This window comes from Anas platyrhynchos, chromosome 1 (assembly GCF_047663525.1).
Source record: "Anas platyrhynchos isolate ZD024472 breed Pekin duck chromosome 1, IASCAAS_PekinDuck_T2T, whole genome shotgun sequence".
NCBI lineage: Eukaryota > Metazoa > Chordata > Aves > Anseriformes > Anatidae > Anas > Anas platyrhynchos.
This window is the reverse complement of record NC_092587.1, coordinates 178,843,866-178,865,860: the sequence shown is the minus strand read 5'-3', so window position 1 is coordinate 178,865,860 and position 21,995 is coordinate 178,843,866. Positions and strand designations below refer to the sequence as shown.

The 21,995-nt window shown below is 49.0% G+C and overlaps 2 long non-coding RNA genes across 14 annotated transcripts in view; one reads left to right on the top strand and one right to left on the bottom strand.

Moving 5' to 3' along the window:
• Nucleotides 1–21,995, bottom strand: part of LOC101802544 (uncharacterized) — an 80,540-nt gene that overhangs the window by 25,972 nt on the left and 32,573 nt on the right. For 10 of the 13 annotated variants that reach the window (XR_005263070.2, XR_005263071.2, XR_005263073.2 and 7 more), the window contains 3 exons: nt 21,872–21,989; nt 10,925–10,996; nt 661–736 (listed from right to left, as the gene is read on the bottom strand). This is a non-coding gene — a long non-coding RNA (uncharacterized lncRNA). Of the gene's footprint in view, nt 1–660; nt 758–10,924; nt 10,997–20,039; nt 20,055–21,871; nt 21,990–21,995 lie in introns of those variants that run through there. The other 3 variants (XR_005263076.2, XR_005263077.2, XR_011806437.1) reach the window with 3 other exon arrangements.
• LOC140001320 (uncharacterized) overlaps nt 6,083–21,995 on the top strand; it is a 46,713-nt gene continuing 30,800 nt past the window's right edge. The window contains exon 1 of the long non-coding RNA XR_011806441.1: nt 6,083–6,306. This is a non-coding gene — a long non-coding RNA (uncharacterized lncRNA). The remainder of the gene's footprint in view (nt 6,307–21,995) is intronic.

Genomic DNA, 21,995 nt, shown 5'->3' with positions numbered 1-21,995 from the left:
GGCAAAATATTGATTTTTACATCCAGGAGACGGGGAGAGGCGGACATCCCACGGGCAGACAGCACAAGTGGGAGGCGGTGGCTGCCTGCAGCCAGCCCTCGGAGGGGTCCCTTCCCCTTTCCCTTCCCCTTCCCTTTTTCCTTCCCCTTTCTCTTCCTTTTCTTCTTCCCCTTCCCTCCCCGTTTCTCTTCCCCTTCCCTTTCTCTTCCTCTTTTTCCTTCCCCTTTCCCTTTCTCTTTCTTTTTCCCTTTCTTTTCCCCTTCCCCCCAAGACGCTGAGCACCAGGACCAGGGATGGGGGCTCAATCCCCCCTGGGCTCCCAGCCTGTCCCTGCGCTGTCCTAAACCGTGCCAAGATTGTCCCAGCACCTTCCAAACCCTGTCCTAACTGCCCCAGCACAACCCTAAATTGTCCCTTCAATTCCCAGCACAACCCTAAATCATCCCAGCACAACCCTAAAGCGTCCCAGCTCTGTCCCTGCCCCTCCGCAGCCCCCCTGCGGGTGCCACCTCCCCCCTCGGTGTCCCCCCGCGGCCCCATACCCGGCGAGTGCCACCCTCGCTGTGGGTGTCGCCGTGCCCGGGGACATCCCAGGGCCACCGCTGAGGGGACAGGAGCGAGAAAAACCGGGGAGGGGACACAGGTGACCAAAATACTGACCCGCAGCAGCAGCTGGAGAGGCACCCGGTGGCTGCAGCCTGGAGAGGGGGGGGACAGCTTTCACCGCTCCGGCCGCCTGCGAGGGAAAGATAAGAGGCTGGTGCAGAGGAACAATTAAAAAAAATAATAATAATAATAAATTACCGAGAAGCCCTAATTCACTTGAAAGCCGCTGCGACTTCGCCAAGCCGCTCGTCCCGCCCGGCGCAGGGGAGCGCCGTCGGGGGGCGCGATGGGGACCCGGGGGGGACCAAAAGGGGACCCCGGGGACACCGAGGGGAGGGGAGGGATGCCCCGGGGGGGACACGGGGGACACGGGGACATCGGGCACGGCAGGGCTGGGGGCTGAGCGCGGCCCCCCCGGGAGCCGGGCAGCCGGCACCAAGGGCTGCCGAAACGGCCCCAAACGCCGCGCCTGGCGCTTTGGGATGGAGAGGGGCGAAAATGACCCGAAGCGAGTGGCAGCCCCTGAAAGTTTTGTTTTTAGGGCTTTTTTGGGGGGTTGATTGGTTGGTTTTTCATTCTTTTTCTCGCTTTCCAGGAGTTACGCTCGCTGTCCCCGGCTGCCCACGTCCTCCCTAGGCACCACAAAGTTTCCTTTGGGGAAACCCCAAAGCGCCGCGGCACCTCCTCGCCCTCCCGACCCCCAAATCCCCAAACGGCCCCGGTGGCAGCCCCCAGCTCCCGGCCCCGAGCCCCGCTCACAGCACCGGGAGCAGGATGAGACCCCCCGGGTCCCCCCTCCCCTCCCCGCACAAGGACGCAACCGGGTCAAACCCCAAACCCTTGGAAAAGCAATTGTTCGTTGTCTTTTTTTTTCCCCTTTTTCCCCCTTTTTTTGTTTTCCCGGAGATATTCCAGCCTCTCGTGACTCTCCGGAGTTGGCTGCGTTTGGGGTTTGTTTGTTTGTTTGTTTGTTTCTGGTTCGGTCGTTGGTTTTTTTGTTGGTTTTCTTTTATAGGGTGTTTTTTATTTTGTTTCCTAATTGCATCGTTTGACCTCCTGCTCCAAGGAGGGAACCCGTCGCTCCTTCCCGTGCGTTAAACAACTCCCCGTGTGCCGGCAGAAAGAAAAGTCCCGGCAGACGCCCGGGACGCCGAGGATTTGCATTTGGTGGTTTGCTGGGTTTTGGTTTTTAATGACGGGATTGAAACCCGCCGAGTTTAGGTTGTGCCCTAAAATGAGGCTTAAACGCGGCCATCTGCAGCGCTCAGCCCACCTCAGCTCGCACCCAAATCTGCGCCGAGTTGGGCGAGACGCGAACCGGGCAGCCCCGGTGCCCCCGGGGGCGGCAGTGGGGACGCCCGAAATTATAGGGTCGGGGCCATCTCGGTGGGACAAAACGTCCTAAAACGGGGCGCTGGGAAAGCTGCCACCGAGGGGGTGCCCCGGACCTCGAGCCCGTCGGGACGGGCAGATTTGGTTCTCGTCGTCGGGAAGGTTTTGGGGTTGGGGAACGAAATGGGGAGAGCGGGTTCCCGGAGGTAAACGGGGAGGAGCGGGGTGGCCGCGACCCCACTGCCCCGCTCCGCTCCCCGCGGCCGTGCCCGGCTTGGGGTCGCCGGGGGCACCCCAAAAGCGGAGCCCCCTGCCCCTGCGGCTGCTCGGAAGGAACGGAGGGTTTAGAGGAAAAATAGTCGCGGGGAAAATAATGAGGAGAAACAAGAAAGAAAGGAAAGAAAGAAAAGGAAAGGAAGAAAAAGAATGAAAAAGAAGGAAAGAAAAAGAAAGAAAAAGAAAAAGAAAGAAAAAGAAAAAAGAGAAAAGGAAAGAAAGAGAAAATGAAAGAAAGGGGGAAAGAAATAAAAGGGAAAAGAAAGAAAATGAAAGAAAGGGAAAGGAAAAAAAATCAGGGAAAAAATAGCAAGTCGTGGCTGGGAAACCTCCCTCCAAGCCCAGGTTCTTGCATTTCTGTAGGGTTTGTCGCTGTTTGCCGCACACATCCTCCCACGTTTTAAAGCCTCCCCTAATTTTACGCAGCAGCACCGAGGCTGCGGCTGACACTTTCCAGCTACAGCGGGCAAGGAGAAAATAAATAAATAAATGGATAGATTAAAAAAAATAAATAAATAAATCAATAAACCACCTCAATTCAAAACAACGATTTTGCCCTTAGCCGGCACCCAGTTTTTTGGCTCTTACCGTCCCGGGATTTTCGCTCAGCCTCCGCAACACCCCGAAAAACCGCGCTCCGTTTGCGCAGCCCCGCAGCGAGCCGCCGAGCTGGCCAAAAGCGAGGCGATTTGGGGAGGGGGGAGCCAAAGGGGGGATCCTAAAACCTCGCAGGGATCCGTCGGAACGAGAAAAATTAATAATAATAATAAAAAACTTTTGCAAAAGTTTTTTTGCGACCTGGCCGCGCACTCCTGGGGCAGGCAGCGGAGCCCGGAATAACGATGCTGGAATCACGGCGCGGAGAGTTTCCAGAGCGAAATGGGTTAAAAAAAATAATAATAATAAAAAAGAGGAATAAGGAAAAGCCCTAAAATCTGCCTGGAGGTCACTCGGGTTTGCTGCGGGTCCGGCTCCGCTTGGACGCGCGGAACAGGTTTGCTCCCTGCGCGGTTTTTCCCGAAATCCGGCTTTCTGAGCCCATTTCGGGAGCGCTCTCAGCCCGGGGCTCCGGGGCCCCGGCTGGGATTTGGGAGGCCGGTGGCGACCGGGGGTGCTCCGGGACCCCCCCGACACCGGGCAAGCAAAAACCCCAAAAGAAAAACCGTGTCCCCAGCCGCCCCCGGCCGCTGGAGGTGCGGGCACGGCGAGCCCGGCACCAGAGCCCTTCCCTCACCCCTCCCTCACCCCCTTCTCCTGCTCAGATACCTTTTTTAAAATTTTATTTTTATTAGTTTTGATTCTTTTTCCTTCTTTCCCCTATTTCCCACCCCCAAAAGCCGTCCCCGCGTTGCCTTCTCCCCGCAGCTTGGGAGCTGGGCTCGCACCGCCGGCTCTCCGTGCCACCCCGGGGAGGGATGGGGGATTTTTTATTTATTATTTTTAGTTTTTTTTTTACAAAATCGAGCTTTTTTTTTTTTTTTTTTTTTTTTTCCTCCACGTGGTGACCCAGCGGGGATCCCCCCCGGCTCCGGCTGCCGGCAGCTCTGTAAAGCAAAGCGTGCATTGGGAAACGCCGCTCGGGACCCAGGAATTGCCGCCCCGACCCCAAAAAACCCGCAGCCCCAAATCCTCCCCGCTTCCCTCCGAAGGCAGGCTGAGCCCTGGCCGTTTCGGGAAAGTTGTTAGGAAGCAGGATTTCATATCATTTCTTTCTTAAAAAATAGCGTTTTTTGGGGGGGATTGCATCCGATCTCTCCATCCCGCTTGGAAAGGCGCTGAGCGGCTGCGCTCCGCCGCTAAAACCCTACAAGTTGGATGGGAGGCTTTTCCCAAAAAATCCCCTTCTCGCAGCAGAGAGCGCCTGTGCCCCCCAAAGGCGCAATTTGGGGTCACTTCGCCCCTTTTTGTCCCCGCTTTGAGCCGCTCAGCCCCTCGGCAGGTTGCTGGGAGCTCGGAGCCGTGCGAGGAAGGCAGCCTGCAAGGAGCGCAGCCCTATAAAGCACCCCACTGCCTGGGGCGGGAGGCAGGCGATCCCTTTCGGCTGCTCTTTAAAAACTTGGGGGAAAAGAGAGAAAAAAAATGGGGAAAAAATAATAAAAAAGCCATGTGGGAAAGCCTCCCGCTTGCTTTCCTCGGGAGGGCAGGCGAGCCGCTGTGCCCGTCCTGGAAAAGGGGAAAAAAAAGGGAAAAAAAGGGGAAAAAAGGGAGAAATAGGAAAGAAAAGGAGCCGGCGGCGCTCCCCCGAAGGCAGAAACGAAACGGCCGGGACGAGGCGGCTGCCGGGGAGAGGAGAAACCGGGGGAGGGATGGGGATAGGGGATATGGGATGGGGATATGGGATGGGGATTGGGATGGGGATTGGGATGGGGATAGGGATAGGGGATGGGGATAAGGGATTGGGATGGGGATAAGGGATTGGGATAGGGGATTGGGATGGGGATAAGGGATTGGGATGGGGATAAAGGATTGGGATGGGGATAGGGGATGGGGACTGTATGGGGTCGGGGATGGGGCCGCCTCCCCAGAAAAGCCCCTGCCGAGGTTCCCCGAGCCGCACGGAGCCCCCTTCCCCGCAGCCCCCCAGCCCCTTTGCGCCCCCCCTGCCGGGCTCCGGGCGCTCCCCATGGGGTTTTACTCACTCAGCCCCACTCCCCGGGCCGCTGCCTTGCCTTATTTCCTCCCTTTCGCCCCTTTTTTTTTATTATTTTCCCCCCCCTAAAAACCAAGCGGAGCCGTCCGACGAGCGGCGCCGAGCGCCCCGGCCGCCTCCCACCTAGGCGATTTTCGTTCTTACACGTTTTGGGTTTTTTTTTTTTTTCTTTCTTTCCTTTTTAACCGGAGCAGGAGGGGAAAAAAAGAAAAAAAATAAAAATAAAAAATCATAAAAATCATCATAAAACCACCCCCGGGGCTCCGCGGGGGAGCCGTGCCCGCCGCGAGTGGGACGGAGGAGGCGGGGAGAGAAAGGGGGTCGGGAGGCGGGGGGTGAAAAGGAGACCCCAAAAAGGGGCTCCCCCAAAAAGCGGCTGCCCCAAAAAAGGGTGCCCCCAAAACTCTCCCCCTTTGGGATTTCCACAGCCGCCGTGCGTGGGCCGGGGGCGTTTTGTGGGGGGAGGGCCTGGGGTGCGAGGCCTGGCGCTGGCACTTTTTAATTCCCGTTTTTCCCCTTTTGTTCCTCCTCGCCGCCACCTCGGGCTCCCCGAGGCCCTTCAGAGGGGCGCCCAGCTTCTTCTGGGTGTCCCCCCCCCACACCCCAAACCCCCAAAACCCCCAAATCCCTTCCCCTTAAAGCCCGGAGCCGGCTGCACCTGCGAGGGCCGCTCCCTCCGCAACAGGTTCGTCCCTCCCCCAGCCTTGAGGCGGGGAGGGGGGGGGGGGGAGGAAAAAATCCTAAAAAACACTAAAAAATAGGCAAAAAAAAAGAAAAAAGGGGGGGCCAGCGGGGCGGGGCTGCGCTTGGAGGAGGAGGAGGAGGAGAGGGGGGAGCCCGGGGTCACGCCTGTGGGGTGTGTGTGGTGTGCGTGTGGTGTGTATGGGGTGTGTGTGTGTGTGTGCCCCCCCCCCCCCCCCGGCCAGCCCCAAGTGCCACCGCTCCGCCTTCCCCTTTTCGCAACGTTGACGCAATCTATAAATAGTGGAACAAAAGGAGCAACTTCCTCGCAGCTTTGCTGAAACGGCACAAAAAAAAAAAAAGAAAAAAAAGAGAAAAAAAAAAAAAAAGGCGACCGGAGGGGGGGGGTGAGGAGGAGGAGGAGGAGGAGGAGGAAGAAGACGAAGGAGGAGGAGGAGGAGGAGGTGGAGGAAGGGGGGGGGGGGCGGGCGGGTGGGTGGATATTTTGATTTTTTTTTTTCGATTTTTTTTTTTTTCCCTCCGGTTAAAAGCCGGAGCCTCCCTCCCCCCCCCGCTACTGGGAGCGGAGAGCTGCGGGGTTCTCATTCTCCTTATAGGATTTTTTTTTGATATTATACGATTCTCCTTTTTTTTTTTTCCTCGCTGCGAAGAGCCGGCAGCGGGGGGGGGGGGGGGTCCCGTCCTTGTCGCCGACCCCCCCCCCGCCAACCCTACAGGCACACCACCCCCGGTCCGTGACAGTAAGTGCCGGGGCCACGCGTGGCCGTGGGGTGGGTTTTGGGGCGGATCGGGGTGATTTTGGGGCTGCGGGGGGGACGCGTTTGGGGAGGGGGCAGCGCGGTGCGGAGCGGGGAGGGAATTTGGGGGCGGCGTGTGCGCGCCCAGGGGGGGTGGAAGGGGGTCGTGTCGTGCGCGTGTGTGTGTCTGTGCCCCCGACCCCCAAAAAAATAATAATGGGGGAACACGGGGGGGGCGCGCGTGTCCCGAGCGGTGCCAGGATCGGTGCGGGCAGGGGCAGGGGGAATTACATCATCCCTATGGGGGATGCTGCCTCCGCGTGCACGCGTGGGGAGGGGGGGGACAAAGCGCGGGGGCGCGCCTCCCACCCCAAATTTCCCCGCGCCCCCCCCCACAGAGCCGGGTCGGGGGAGGGAGGGGGGGGGGATGCGCGCTCCCGCGGCAGCCGCGAGCGCGCCGCCGAGTGTTTACAGTGTTCACGCCACCGGCATTGTGACGTCACTGAGTGACAGCCCGCCTGGCCAATCGCGCGCGGCCCCGCCGCCCGGGGCTGCCCGCCAAGGCCCCGCCGGCCCTTCCGTTGGCGCCCCGCCCACCTCCCGCAGCCCCCCTCAGAGGAGGGGGCCCGGGGGGGGGTCCCTGAGGGCGGCCCTGTGAGGGCGGCCCCCGGCTCCCGGCCCCTTCCCATTCCCATTCCCTGGTCCCGGTCCCGAGCCGAGCCCCGGGCTCCGCTGCTCGGAAAGTTAGCGAGGGGCTGAGGCGGGCTGCTGAGGCGGCAGTCACCGCTGTCCCCCGTTTGGGAGGGTGTTTGTCTGAACCCCTTTGTAGGGTGCCTGCGCTTACAGGTCTGCCCCGTTGTAGGATCTGCACCTTCACACTTCGACCCCCTTGTAGGATGTGTACACTCACAAGTCTGCCCCTTTGTAGGATACGCAATTTTACGGGTCTCCCCCTTCACAGGATATATGCGCTTACAGGTCTCCCCCTTTGTAGAATACACATCCTTACACCTACCCCCCCTTTATAGGATATATACGCTTAGAGGTCTCCCCCTGTGGAGAATATTCATCCTTAATGTTCTCCCCCCTTGTAGGATATGTATGCTAACAGGTCTTCCCCTTTGCAGAATATCCATCTCTACTGGTCTCTCCCCCTCTATAGGATATATACATCTCTACAGCTCTCCCCCTTTCTAGGATATAGACATCCACAGCTCTCTCTTTGTAGGATACCCACATTTATAGGTTTCCCACTTTATAGGACACACACATTTCGAGCTCTCCCAGTGGGATACTCAATCCCACCCGGGTGCATCCGCCTTCCCCGGGCACAGCCCTGGCGGCACTGTCAGCGACGCTGCGCTCGCTGCTTTAACCGTGTAGATCCTTACACTTTTTTCCATTATCCATAATTAATGGGGCAAAACGCGCTCGTTTTGTTGTCGCCAAACCCCGCAAGGGAACAAATGCGCGCTCTAGAAGCGCCCCGCCGGCCCTCGCGTTCACGCAAGAGGAAAACAACCCATGGAAAAGAGCGGGGCCGGGGAGGGGGGACGGGACGGAGATGGCGATGAGCCCCCTCTCGTCCCGAGGGTGAGGAGCTGCCACAGCGGGGTTGCAGGTCCTGACACCGGGATGTGAGGAATCCGCTGGCTGCTCCCCGAGGGGCTCGGTGTCTGCATAAGCCAGCGGGAGCTGGCCGGGGGCTGAGGGCTCCCTGGCTGCGCCACGAGCTCTCGGGATTTTGGAAAAGTGGTTGGGAAGGGACGTGGCTTAGGGGTAGGGGTGTGGGGAGCATGGCCAAGCTCGGCCACCGCGATCTGAGCCTGTGTGTACCCCAAATCCTCTCTGCTCTGCAACGCAGGCCTGTGTGTCAGGCTCTGCAGACCTGTCGCGCTCCCAGAGACGAACAAATCTCAATTCGGCATCCCACGTGTAAAGGGATTAGCGCTCAGCAATCAGGAGCATGTTTTCCCTGTGTGATACGTCTGCCCTAAGTGAAGCCGTGGGTGGAAGGAGGTCCGTGTGTGAGCACACACACCTAGCCCCATCTCCTCGCGTTACCAGCCCCTGCTGTTTTAACTATCAAAAAGCATCGGAAACGAGAGCCGGATCAGTAGGGTACAGAGAAAAGTGAAACTACCTTAATTCACCGGGAGGTCGAAAGCAGTGCTTAAGTACACCCAGTGTGTACTTTTACATCCAATACAAGTGCTTTTCAGGTGTGCAAGATCAAGATAATGTTTTGCAGGTCTTACAGAAAATATAGCTAGTGTATTACTAATGGATCTAAGTCTGTTTTGCTTCAGATTGCCTGAATTACAGACATGAGCACTTTAGCATATGATTGTCTGAACGATCACTCCTTTCCCTTCTCACACTTGAGAAAGATTCTTGGTCACCTTCTGCTCCAGCATTACATCTGGGACCGCTCTGGCTACACCACGTGGTGGTGTCTGATAGTTTTTTCTTTAAAAAACATAATTCTGTCCTCCGTCCCCCTGCTCTGTCAAAAAAACGCAGTCTCGTGATTCCCAGTGATAACGAGCAGTTCTCCCTGCTGACCCTAAAGGCCTCGGCTAGGAATTGCCAAAGCTTTCGTTTAAAACGTAAAGCACATTTCTCAGCCATAAAGGGTGTCCTGAGCTCACACTGGGAAACGGGACTGATACGGCCAGCGCGGTCTTCCTGGTTTCGGCGAGCAGGCACTTCCAGTGTCGCTGCCTTTTTGCACAGTAGCACTTTAACAAGCAGCAGCCATGCATAACTAACAAGGCTGCAAGTCCACTTACTGCTTTTCAGAAGCCTGGAACCCGGTCCTAAACGAGCAGAAACTGCTCGTCCGCTGTGTGTTGTTGCTGCCATATGACAGTAGTGTGAGCAGCGGGGAAGTGCAGTGGTTATTCTCGGTGGGCGAGACACGGTGGGAGAGGAAAAGTTTTAAAACATGGAGCCTGAGGCGCAGAAAGCAAGCAGCACAGATCTAGCTATCCTTTTATAGTCACTGTTGTTTTCTGGAAAGGGGGAAAGAAAAGAAAACTCTCCCTTCCTTCCAGCAGCTAGGCAGGGGTGGCATGACCCTCCTAGCTGCAGACTGATAGCACTCTTGGAGAAATCTTTATGTAGCTTTCATTTCTAGTAGCTGGAAATGAGAAGTATCGTTTTCACCAGTTCCTTCTCCTGTCGCTGCTGCTGGGTTCTGCTCTTACCTTCTAGTTATACCGAGGGATGTCTAACAGGGCAGTTTTCAAGTTTGGCATTAATGCTTCATAAAAAGTAGTTGTTTTTTTTTTTTTTTTCAGAAAAAAAATTAGAAGTATTTTAGTGGTTTTGATGAATATTTTCTCTACGTACAGTTAATGTTCTTAATATGCATAACTGGTATTAGCCAGGCAGGGCATTACTTTAAAATGTGTGCTGAATGTGTACAAAAGAGACACCTAGCACAGACCGAAAATGTACTCTCAGCATATATGAGAGCTACAAATATATCTCAAATAAGATTAATGCAAATTAAGAAATCAGTAGTAGATCATCAGATGAGAAATACACACTTTAGACTGCACAAAGGACTAAAAAATAAATATGCTGAAAACTGGGTGACACCAGCTGGCAAGGCAGAATAGCGAAACAACTGTACTTTTTCAGGGCTCTTAATAACCTTGTTTCTGGCTGAATGTGGTATGTGCCTGAACATCCTTTCTTATAAAATAATAAATTTCACAAAGATCCTACTGTATGACAGTGTACTGACTGGCTGTCACAACTACTGACTAAATATTAATTTTGGTAGTCTTTCCAAGTTAAATCTATGAACTACTATACCTGGATAACTTCTAAATCGCTACCCACAAGTGAAACTCCAGTAAGCCACTTTTCTGACTTGCTTATTGTCTGTCCTTGTTTGTAAAGGGTAGTTTAGTAACTTACTTTCACTTGACTTTTTTTTTTTGTGTGCATTTGTTGGTTAGGGAAATATGAGATAGTCTCTTTTGATTTGGAGCTTAGCTAATTTTAGCTTTATAATGCTGAACGGTGAGATAAACACTGAAGACTAACAGTCTTCAGGACCTCCACATTACTGCAATCACTTCAGTTTCGTAACTCCTACAGATTTTTATCCCTTACAAGCATTAGAGCAATGATTTACATACCAGCGAGGGAAAATGAAAACGAGGAGGAAGCTCATTATAACCCTGTACGTGTACTCAGTTTCTCCTAACACAGACTAGATTAAACCTGGCCTGTGCCACAAGAACTGTGAAGGGGGAGAGCAAAGGGTCCTTCCTGATAACAGCCGTATGCAGTTAATGCTCTTTTAACTCAATGGAACAAACCAGACCCCAAATCTGGAGGGAAGGAGGATCTGGGCTACTATTCCTTCAATTTTGCTCCTCACCCCCACCCCTTGAGCTGTACAGAAGGGATCAGGTTGCACTATTTTAGAAGCCGGTGCAGTATGCACGCTTCCTCGGTATATGGGAGAGCTCGCTGTAGGGACGCACGCTGCTTCACAACACCCTTATCAACAGAGCTGAGCCCTCAATTCCCCTGTAAATTCCCCTGCAAGCGTACAATATTTTTAGCAATGTATACAAAGAAGATTATTAAACTAACTTACCTTTGGCACGTGGCTTTGAAAGCTTCACGTTTGACACTAGTCATAAAAACCATACTATCAGAGCTGCAAAACCTGTAAATATATGGAGAAAAAAAAATCAAGTGACTTAGCATAACTTCCTGAGCATGCTTAAAGACTCTAGATTGGTTAACACATTGAAAAATATCACTGCTGTCTCTTTCACCCTGCCACCTGAGTGCGGATTGCTTGTTACTGTTCCTGCAGACATTTCAAGTCACACCATGCAGCCGATGTTAAATCTGTAGCAAGATAGAGGATGGATTGTGTCTGGAATGGGAGCTCAGGCTAGGGTTGTAATCCTGTCGCTGTACCTGTCTCCAAATTTCACCAGTGGCTTTTTGATTCTGAGATAAAGACGATTAAAACTGTGCTAGGACTGATCCTAAGAGACAAAATAATGCTTAAAGGATGCTCCAAAGTTACATATATTAAGGTTAGGAAGAATCATAGAATATCTGAGTCGGAAGGGACCCACAAGGAAAAATCTAAAATAACCTAAGACCTGAAACAAGTATTTCGCAAGACTGTGTTTACTGTTTTTTTCAAAATACAGAAGTCATTGTTCCAGAGGCAGGGTGCGTAGTTAACAGTGCCTACAGAGCTCCCCCAGCCAGGAAGATCTCCCTGAAAGGAGTTCTCAGGCTGTGACACATCTCCACAACAAGGAACTGAAAACCAGGACGACTGGGATCCTTCATGGCAGACGTCCTGGGATCCTTCATGGCAGATCTGAAGACCTGACTAGGAAAGGGCACTAAGCCCCTTGTATCTCACCTAGGGAAAGAGCTGTGAGTAATACGCAACCTTAACAAACAGACTGGCAGGTATCTCGTTTGAAAGCAAGAACTGAAATACTGACAGGTTGTCAAATTTCCTAGTAGCCAACCTGTCCTTTTCTCATGCATGGAAGTCGTTCTAGAGGGAGAGGCTGCTGGAAATAAGCACCTGAAAACAGAGGCAAAGATAAGAAGGCTCATGGAAGATGCTGAGTTGATGACCAAAGTCTTCATCAAGACTGTTACCCTGTTTACTTCCTAATGCTGTGGAGATGAAGGAATCAAAGCCCCCAGGTTCTCTTGCAAATCGCAGGGATCCTACCCCTCTGTGCCCCTGAGGTTGTACAAGCCCATATCAGTGCTATGCTGCCTCCCCCTTCCTTTTTTTTTTTTAATTAATATATTAAAAAATCCCATTATTTTTTACGTCTTTCTACATCCCTTCCTGTACCGAGAAGTTTCTTATACTTGAGCAGACGTGTTAAGATACAAGGAAAGTTGTAGGAAGAGAAGGTTATTTCAGGGAGAGCCTCGGCTGCTTTGCAGAAAAAGGAGCATTTTATTTCGTGGAAAACAAAACCTTCAACCGAAAGAGACTGATGTTTATATTATCACTAAAACTTTTGCTGAAAGGGGAAGAAACAGCGACTGCAGACAGCGGTTCAAAAGGAAGTTCTGTTACAGTCCAGACCAAAAAAATTAAGTTCTTACAGTGTATAAAATATGTAATCAACGCTGAGCTTCTGCGCTTGCCTTAAATACCGAGCTGGGAGCGTGGACTGCTCCGCTGCTCGTCTTTAATGTATCCACCAGCCGTAATGCTGGAACCTATGCAAGGAGATAATTCAGACAAAAGCATCCATCGAGCAGAAAACTGTGATATTTGTCCAGTGAAACTTCTCCAGCTCTAACAAAGACACCATTCAAAAAAAAAAAAAAAAAAGGCATTTCAAAGAGCGCTGTAGATGCTGGACATCGACTGATTCTGGAGTTAAAGTCAGACATCTGCTAGCCAAAAGGAGGAATTCAAGAAGGAGACGCTTTCAAGTCTCAGACTTTCAAGTTGGAGACCTCCAGCCTGCACTTATCTATGTTTTCACACATCGCTAGCGGAGTTAGAAATACCCAGTGCGCAGAAGGAAAACAATCTCTATCAGTGCATACAGCACCGACACGATAAGGCGATGTTTTCCAAGCCTGGAGCAATTGTCGAGCAATTGCGATTCGTCAAGGCCACACGCCTGACACCCGGGGTCGTCTAACCTCAGGCCATCTTCCACCTTCTCCCCAGCTGGTCCCGGTGGCTCCGCTGCTTCTTTGCGAGCTGCCGGCGCTGGTTTCTCCTGCTGCCGGCACCGAAGAGCCCCCCGGGAGGCAGAGGCAGAGGCGATGGGTGCTGCTGCTGCACCGCCACGGTTTATATAAGCAGCAGCTGCTTGGGTTTTGTTCCAAGACGAGCGAGGGCCTGTGATGGTCAGAGGGAGCTCAGGGCCAGCCGATGCTGAACCAGGGCTTTCCGCCACGGGCTGGGTCCGGTCAGGGCTCGGAGGGCCCGGCGGCAGCTCTCAGGGTGCTGGGTTGTGTCTGGGAGTGAAATCGCCACCTTTAACTAGCTCTTAAAGCAGAAAGACCCTGCCTCGCTCAGTCTGTTTTGATACAGCTTTAGGTCTGCATTGTTTTATTTTCATTTTAAAGGCCCTCCTCCAACTCAACATAGCCACTTCGCAAAACAGGGGTCTTCTTGCCATCCAAGCTGTTATTCCGTAGTTTTACAATTTTTACTTAATCACCTCCATAGGCAACCTCTGCTCCTTAATTTTTGCATTTTATGACAGAAGTTTTAATGGATTTTCTTTACTGCATGATTCAGTCTTCCAATTACAATTCATAAACTCCGTGTAGACGGAAAGCGGAATTCAATTAAAACGCAGCAGAAGAGCGCTTCATTTTTTTATCAGTTCAATGAAATAACCTCAGATGCTCATAACATGCAAGGGAAAGAATAGATTTCTCAGAACACGGTGCACTGAAAACTGATTTATTCAACAAGGCCTAATCGCTGCTAGCTGCTGAGCTGAAGGGATTGTTTCTGGTCAGCACGACCTGCAGGACGCTGGAACTAGTACATCGCATCCTCCGGCCGCTTTCATTCATGGACTCCAGGAGGAATTAAAAAAAAAAAAAAAAAAAAAAAGGAAATTGCCTGCTTTTTCGTCCCTCCGTGGATTTTTCTATTTCGAACCTATTAGTCATTCATATAAAGTAAATGAGTACATTAAAAGGGGGGAAAAAAAGCTATCAGAAGCAACTTCAGCATAGGTTATAGGTCCGTGTGCTCTGCCAGCGACTCCCACCCTTTCGGTGGTTTGACTTTCTCTCAGACTTTGGCATCAGAAAACGTGTTGCATGGGATTTTTATTGTGTTATTTTAAAATTCTCTAATAAATTTAACATTAATACAGGCTGCCCTGCTTTCGTATTTAATTTTAAGTGGTCTTGTTAAAAGAGAAGCATTTAATTTAAACAAAATAAAGTAGACCTATAGAACTCATTAAACTTAAATTAATAATTCCGGGAGGCCAGGGAAGTAATAGAAAACGTGGATTCCTTCCTTTCCGAATTATCAGCCATTTATGCGATCGGCTCTTCAAAACAGAATGGGTTCCTACTGTGCCTGCTGGTGTACACATAAAGTTAAAGAGACAGAGCCCTGGCACAGAGGTTCGCCTTAATTTGCTCAACACCTGAGGTGTTAAAAGTAAAGCCAAACAGGAGAGGCTTTTTATTATTTTTTTTTCAGTAAAGCACTGGCTGTTCGAGTGCGGAATTACCAGCGCCAGGAGGCAGAGGGTGAAAGGATGCTGTGAAGGGCTCCAGATCCTCGCCTGTTCCTCCATCCCTTCCTGCTCCCCTACCCTTTAAGCTCTAGCTGCATTCACCCATGCCTGCCGACTGAAAATTGGAAGGAGCCTCAAGTAACCAGGGAACTGAACGTAAGCAATGCCGACCTTCCTCCCTGCTAAATATAGAGACTTCCCATCAAATCTCCTTGTCCTTCCTACGTGTCTCTGGAGGATAAACCTAGCATCAGGACAACTTCCCAAGTGGAAAGGAAGAAAATTATTTCTGATAACGTCCAAAGACTGTGACCCTGGCCTGCTCAGTTCTGAAACGTAACGTGCAGGTTTGGCAGCACAGAGCTGTGGCTTCAGTTTATTCGCTTAATAAAAAGCAGAATGAAATTCCACTTCCCGAGTTACTGTGATGGGAGTAACACTATCCCATGGTTTTTCTAGTGATTTTCTCACTCTTTTCTATGGTGGGCTCCCAGGCTTCCTCTCTGTAGTAGAGAGGATCTGAAGGCAAGCATAGGGAACAAGAGAAACCACTGGTCAAAATTACAGCGGTAGCAACGAGTTTCTACAGAGATAAAGAGGAAGAAAGTTTGGTTTAGGTAAGGGCACGATTAAGCAAGGAGAAAGAGATGAGGAAGAGGCCTTTTATTAACATATAAAACCTTTGAACCACAGCGTGCAGTTAGCACAGCTGGCACTGCAGGAACAGGGAGGATGAGGACTGCCTCAGGTTGGCTCTGGCTGGTTGGATGTGAAGAAGGAGAAGCCCTGGAAGTGTTTGTTTCACTACTGCACCGACTGGGCTGGTGGGCAGTGATTCATAAACCGACCTTACTGGAGAATATGAGAGGTTGGGCTGGTTGAGGCCGGGCCCGTTATCCTATTCCCAGCAGCAGATGTAGGCCGGTTCTCACCCAGGTGCTGTCCCAGCAAATAGCAGGACCAGGACAAGCACATCGCATATTGTCCACGGGTCCTGGTACCCAACTTCTCTTAGCTCGGGTGGGTTCCTGAGCCTGACGCCGTTTGGCTTCACTAGGTCCCCCTACCAAGGTTTTCTGCACTGTCTCCACTGATCCGTGTGGACTTCTTTCATCCAGACATCTTTAGGCAAAGGATGCCACGAGTGTATTTTCTGTGAACCCGCCTACAGCCAGCTTCATCTCATGCATCCTCTTTTTTGTACTGAGAATGCAAAAAGCTGATCCCAGTCCATCCTTTTTAATGCATCACCTTAAAAAAAAATCATCGTTATTCTGAAGAAACGTTTGAGGGGTGCCGTAATTAAAGCCTGTGAAGTAGAAGCCATTGCCTCTGTGCTGGAAATCTTATTTCTTCTTAGCTCTACTGATCAGGCACCAGCCTACCCGCTCTCCGTGGCAGATGCTGAAGCTGCTATTGCACAGAACTCCTTCCAAGATCCCAGGGAACTGGAAGCTCAGCTGAGCACATTCGGAGAGAGAGCCACTCTTTCCCACTGTTAGGGAAGAGGCATTAGAGGAAAAGACGCAGTCATGCATATTGTGCTCTTAAAACCCCGCTGGTCTTTCTGCGAGCAGGCTCCGAGAGGAGAGTAGGGAGGGGAAATGAAGAGAAGAAAAATTGCCAATCGACAGGAACCAGCCCCGTGCTCCGAAAATCGCTCGCAAAGAATTAAAGCTCAGGGAACCGACGTAAACTTTAGCTGAAAACTGAAGTAAAAAAAAATAAAAAAAGAAGATGAAGTAGTTCAAGCTTCCTCTAAAGGAGCGGGGCATTGTTTCTCGAGTTTGGCAGTAGACCTTAAACAGGCACAGCTGACATAACAATTAAAACAGCAGAAGCTTGAGAGAGTTTCCCAGTATTTCAGGAGGAGATTCATAGCCCATAGAGTACGCTCCCATTTTCCAAGGAGCAGGAATATTTCTCCAGCAGACGGGAAAGCCCAGGTTCTATTAGTAAAAAATCGTGAGATGGACAGGTGAGACCCGTTTCCATTCTTAGGTAAAAATACAAACAGAGCATTTTACTGCAAGGCGAGGTATATGGTGTCCTGGTAGAGAGGAAGATAGGCAGCTACAGCTGAAAAATGAACTCTTAGGTAAATTCTGAGAGAAATTATGTAGACTCCAGTCAATGTCAAAGCTCCTACACTGTCCAATACAAGATTTCACTTAGGTTTCACCCAGTCTTGGCTACAATCAGACTGGGTTTGGCCTCAGGATCTGATTTTATTTCCGAATATGTTTGGCTAAGTGGGTAAAGACATGGTGCTGTAAGTTTCACATGACCCAAAGACGGGTTAAAAAAAAAAGGCATCCACAACTCGTGCTCCTAGGCAGGTAAAAGGAACATTGTTCTAGGAACTGTCAGTTCCCCTCTTGCTACAACGGGGCACCTACTCGTGTCTGGCATGGACAAGCCCTCATTTAGGAGTCCCCACTTGATAAAGGTAACTCGGGAAGATCGGTCACTGCTGTTGGCTCCCTGCTGTGATGTGCTGAAGGTTAGAAAGGTTCAGAGCCTCTAACATTACCAGCTCTTACCCTAACCACTGCCTGGTTCTGCTTGGTTTAATTCAGAGCCGTACATCATAGGGAAGCTCCTGAAGATACTCTCGCCCCTTGCTGGCTTGTTGACAAAATATAATTATCACTTTGATTATCAGCACTTCCTTGGCAAACAAAACCAAGCATACTTTTTGTTCAAGGCAGAGGGTCCTGACTCAGAGATGTTTACAGAGAGTCCAAGCATCCCTTTAGCATCACAGAGGTTTTGAATATGAGCATCTCTGAATAGATTTGTCACCCTGATCCTTGGCACAGCCAAGATGTGACACGTGAAGACAACACCCTACCGAGTATCTGTGACTGGTTTGTCCAGAGTTTCATGAGAAGAAGACCTCTTTGTGTACCATAGCCATCTGATGTGGCATGTGTCAGGCAGGGCTGTGGTTTCAGTCAGAACGTAGACAAAGTGCCGAATGTTTGGTGAGAGACTATAAACGCCGAGATGTTTTCACTTGATCTTAACAGATGACTTAGAAGTGGATTTAATTGACCTGTTGCCATCTAGGATCTCCCCTCTGGGAAGCAGAAAGCTCTCGATAACATGGTGTGTGACAGCAACTCCATAACCAAGTGTTACAAATCAGTGGTGCTGTTGTTTGTTTTTTTTTTTTTTTAAGTCTGAGAACTTTTGATCCTACAGTTTCAGACCTGTGTGAACTGAATCAATCATCTGTGGTGGCACTGTGCTTCAGCTCTCTATCTTCTGAGGCAGGCTGCCATGACAACTGCTTTTGGGGAAGGCCAGAAAAATGCCCCTTGGTTCACCAGAAAGACTCGGAAGGGTTGCACTCTGCAGAGCAGACCAGTGTTCCTGCTAGGAATCTGCTGCACGGACCCCTATGTGAAAAACCAGACATCCTGCAGGCTGACAGTTCAAAATCCCTGAGGATTAGCGGTTGGTTAGGAGATTACGGATACTACTCCAGCCCGAATTTGAAACAGCAAATGAAAGTGCCGAGGCACTGCTGGCTCATGCTGGACGGCCAGCCCCTTCACCCTTCCTGTACAGAAAGCTGGAGGTACAGCAGGTTCTGTCGCTGATCTGTGGTGGTACGTTTGCTTCTGAAGTCAGTCATAAAAGGGAATCTATTTCTGGTGTTTATTGTTTCTGAAGGCTGGATAGCTTGGTAGAGAGTAAGAGAAAAGGCAGGAGTCACTCAGCACTATGTGTGAGACGGCACTGGAGTTACAAAGGTGATCACCACCACCAGGGCTCTAAATACGTACGGCGCTCAGCACAAAGCCAGTGTCTATTGAGGTCCCTGCGGGGAGCATCCAAGCACTAAAACTGGTCTTTTCAGGCCTTGGACTTGAAGCACATGAATCAAAAACGCACCGTATTGCTGCTGAATCTTTTATCCCGTGCTACGTGCAGGGGCAGCAGCTCGTGCTTGGAATCACGCCTCTCCTGCTTCCGTCAGACTTCCCTGTCAGTGCGAGCTGACCGTGGCAACAGATGTGTCCCAGGAGCCCCGAATCACAGCTTGTAGGACACTTAGCAAGAGACGCTGCCTTAAAGCACAACTGGGGCTTTGCTCATGGAATTTAGAAACAAACTCGGGTGTTTTTTTATCCTTCCTCCACTGTACGTTTCCTCTTGGAAAGAGGAAATGTTACGGTGGGACACGTACCTCTGCAGTAACAGCAGTGTCATAAACAGGTCCTGAAGAATCATGCTAGGGAATATCTTAACCCCCAGTAACTTATGGCTCTCCTATCCCTACAGAAAGAGATATATCTAGTATGTTAATTGAAACCGTATTTCTTAGGTAGACCTAATTTACTGCATGAAATTAATTGTAGTATTGCTTGTAAAGTTAAAGGAATCACACAGCACCGGTACTGCACCATTTCCATCGTCGTGGTAGGATGGAAACAATGAAATCCTGAATGTTTGTACTCACACCACTATTTAATGCCCCGAGGATAGAGAAACGAGGGTGCTTCAAGTAGTAGTCCACTGATAGCATCTACGAGACTCTGCTTGTCCAAATCATTTGGCCTTGTGCTCACAGGGCGCATACACACCAGCAATGAAATCTGTCTACTCGAGCACTGAAAGAAGGGGCCAGAAGCATCCCCGATGAGTTATTCGTGCACTTTATAGAAACTGGGCAATTAAAATAAGTTTCTGTGCTTGGGCAAACTTAGATGGAAAGCTGGGCTGTACAAATCAACACACAAACTGCATTAAGAGAGCATCCTCTTTATACTGGTCCTGGTATATCACAATATTTCTATGGGGAGCAATCTCTAATACTCCAGAGAAACTTTTTTCTTGATTCTGACCCTCTTGTAGTCCTCAAAATTGGCCAGAACTCCTGAACTTTTCAATGCCAATGATTAGTTCCCAACCTATACCCAACCACAGGATTGTCTTTCTGAAGTTTCTAGCACTTTGTCCAGTCCAATTTCAATCATGCTAAATAGGGGATTAGCATCTCTTTAAAACGTTATTAAATTGGGTAAGATAGCTTAACTCAGAACGACTGCACATCATGTTTTCCCAGTTCTATCACACGCCTTCCAATTATACGTTCTGCTGCTAACTTAAATGATATTACATCATTCCAGTTTAATTGTCTGTGGTTGTTTACCTCAACTCAATCAAACTGCATATATTCTTCCTCTCCCTAACTGCCCCTTAATTATTCTTACTGTTTCTGAACGTCCTTATTTAATCTTAAGAAAGCCTGAAGAAAAATTTTCGAAATTATGAAATGACAAATTAATTGGCACCTTTGAAAAAGGAGGTTAGAGCCTTCTATACTCTTAGCCATATATTTTTCTCAGTATCATACTATCCAAACTAGATAATAGACCCTTGCTGGGAGTCGATTTCCATAATAGCTGCATTGGGCCTCTGAAGACATGCAGGGAAACTGATTTTTTCTCCCTAATAAATCCACTCTGGTTATGTAAATACTTCCTAAGTCAGAAAAAAAAAAAAAAAAAAGGATTAACTGATCAATAAAATATTAAATGGGAATGCAGAAAATAGAGTTCATATTTTATAACTTCAAACTATAAATGTGAATGTTCACTTACTAATTCTATTGAATTAATACCCATGTTGAAGAGCAAGTTCTGACAAGTAAAAGCAGGCTAGCTTAGATTTCAACTGTAAATAAAAGGAGACTTAGCAGTTCTGCATTTTTCTCAATTTGTTTTATTCATTACAGCATCTCACAATTTAGAACCACTATTCTCTCTTCATTAAACATCTTGGAGAACAAGCGACTTCTTGGATTTTAATGAGAAGTCAAGTCACTCAACTTTCAGAGCCGTTTATAAAGCAGTATTTTAGTTCTATCCAGAAATTTTATTTTCCTTTCCTTGTAAAAAGTGTGAGTTAAACATTCTGAGGTTATTTGCTAGACATGTTCCTCCAACAGCTTCTCTGAGGAAAACTGTTTTTCTTCTGAACTATATTAATCTAAAGATGGCAAAGGTTTGTGATTCATATGCTTGTTCCACAGTTCGGTGGGAATTTTAACATACGGTTACTTTGCCTGTAGCAAACAGCCTTAAAATGCCATCAATTACTGTTGGTAAATAAGACTCCCAAAATTAACTACACTGAATTGATACCAATCTTTTTCTGGATTGGCTTGTGTTATGAAGGTTTCAAGACGTTGGTGTCCTCCTTCTAAGTTAATTCTCAAATAACAAAAGTAAATGTGTCTTACTTAAAAAAATTAAACTAAATTAAACCAAAGGCAGGTCAATCTAGATGATTCATGTGCCGTACAAAACAGGAAAGTTATACTGAAGCCCCTTGGTTCTATATCAAGACAGATCTACAAAAGTGAAGGGGGGCTACTTCTCTTACTTTCTGACTTAAATCTTCCTCTCTTTCTAACTTTCTTACTTAAATCTTAACTGAGCAGAAGGCACTTGAGGCTCTGTGTGCTATTCATGTTTTTAATACAGCTGCTTCTAATAACTGAAACATTTCTAACACAGTTTGAAGGAAGAAGGTACAAAAAAAATCCCCATTTTCAAACGTTCATAGCCTCTTCTCTCACAGACCAAATACAAGAACTATCACTGGAAAATAAACATTTTAATCTGAAGAGTTTAACTATTGCTTGGGATGAACACATAAGCCCTTAAGCAGCTACCAGATCTGCATTTTTAGTATTTATCACAGTAATAAATATAATTAAATGTTTTCCTCGTTTTCCTTCAAATTGAATTTCTTAGGAAGAACAGACATGCTAGTCAGTATTCTGAGCAGCCTGAATTCTGTCAGCACTCTGAATAGGCAAATGAGCTTCATTCCTTCAAGATCCTTGCTCTTTTATGTCACATATTTTATGCTCTACCGACAGCATGTATATGAATGATTCCCGTTATAATCAAGGCCATGAATGCTGGTAACATGAACCATACATACTCTTTAATGTTGTTTTTGAGTACAGGAAAATAAAATAACTTGAGGTTTGGAGCACAAATACAAGTGATACTTTCTAATATCACTAACTAATTTCACTTTAGGGTTCCATTATGACAGCACAGATACTAGGTTTCATTTTTATTACTAACAGGCTTTACTTATCACAGTAAAAATAGGCTGTTAACCACAGAAAGTAAAATTGATCATCAAAGTTCTGGTTTTGCTTAGGACTTTCTCAGATTTTCTGTCAAATAATACACTCTAGTTATCTATATATGACTTAAAAGAAACTACATATGTTTTGAATGCAGAGTATTTCCCCGTAATATCAACAAAGCAATACATACCTGAAGAGCATGTGGTTGAACCAGAAGCCAAGCTTCCCGTCCAGACAATTAAGGAGTGTAAGCAGGGTAATAGCATTGCTCGCGTGGATAGGTAAAGGGTTTTCTCCTTGCCCATGATCTGTAA